The sequence below is a fragment of the Teleopsis dalmanni genome, chromosome 1 (genome assembly GCF_002237135.1).
Source record: "Teleopsis dalmanni isolate 2A chromosome 1, ASM223713v2, whole genome shotgun sequence".
Classification (NCBI taxonomy): domain Eukaryota; kingdom Metazoa; phylum Arthropoda; class Insecta; order Diptera; family Diopsidae; genus Teleopsis; species Teleopsis dalmanni.
In genome coordinates this window covers 226,922,723-226,923,386 of record NC_051846.1, presented here as the reverse complement: position 1 = coordinate 226,923,386, position 664 = coordinate 226,922,723, and positions in this window count along the sequence as shown.

The following is a 664-nucleotide window of genomic DNA, read 5'->3' as shown; positions in this document are numbered from 1 at the left end:
AACAAAAAACTTAAAAATATTTGAAATTGAATTTTACTTTTTAAATTCAATAAATGCACAGCCAACTGGGTCGCCACAATGTCAATAAAGAACTTTTTATTAAATTTGGCACCCTTTGTTTCAATGTTTGAAGAACGAATGCCACAATATTTGCCGCCACAAATATTTGATTTTTTTTTCTCATTGTTGCTGTGTATTGCTAGCTGTTAAATTTGTGATGTAAATCCATTAATAGTAAGAATATTTTATGAAATGTAGTAAATAAGAAAAGCTTTTTTCTTTTTTTTTTTGACCGTTCGTCAATTCGAACGGTACTATTTGTTTTTATTTAACGACAGTGAAATCTTCTGTATTATTTTTATTTGTTTAAAACGTTTAAAATATGTTCAACTTGTGAAGAAACTTGTATATTTCTTTATGTGAATTGGAAACATAAACTATCTATTTTACTTGGGCTATACTTGCCTAAATTTCTTATATGTTTAAATTGTTTTTAAGTAGTGGCAGGTAAAAATTTTGTGAACCAATCAGAAGTAGGAATTTCCTGTGTGTGAATTCAATTCATAGCAAGCAAAGACCTGTGTGCACACATATGTATACTCATATGTATATATACATATGTATGTCACTCAAGCAAGTGATTCACCACAAAACTGTTTGTTTT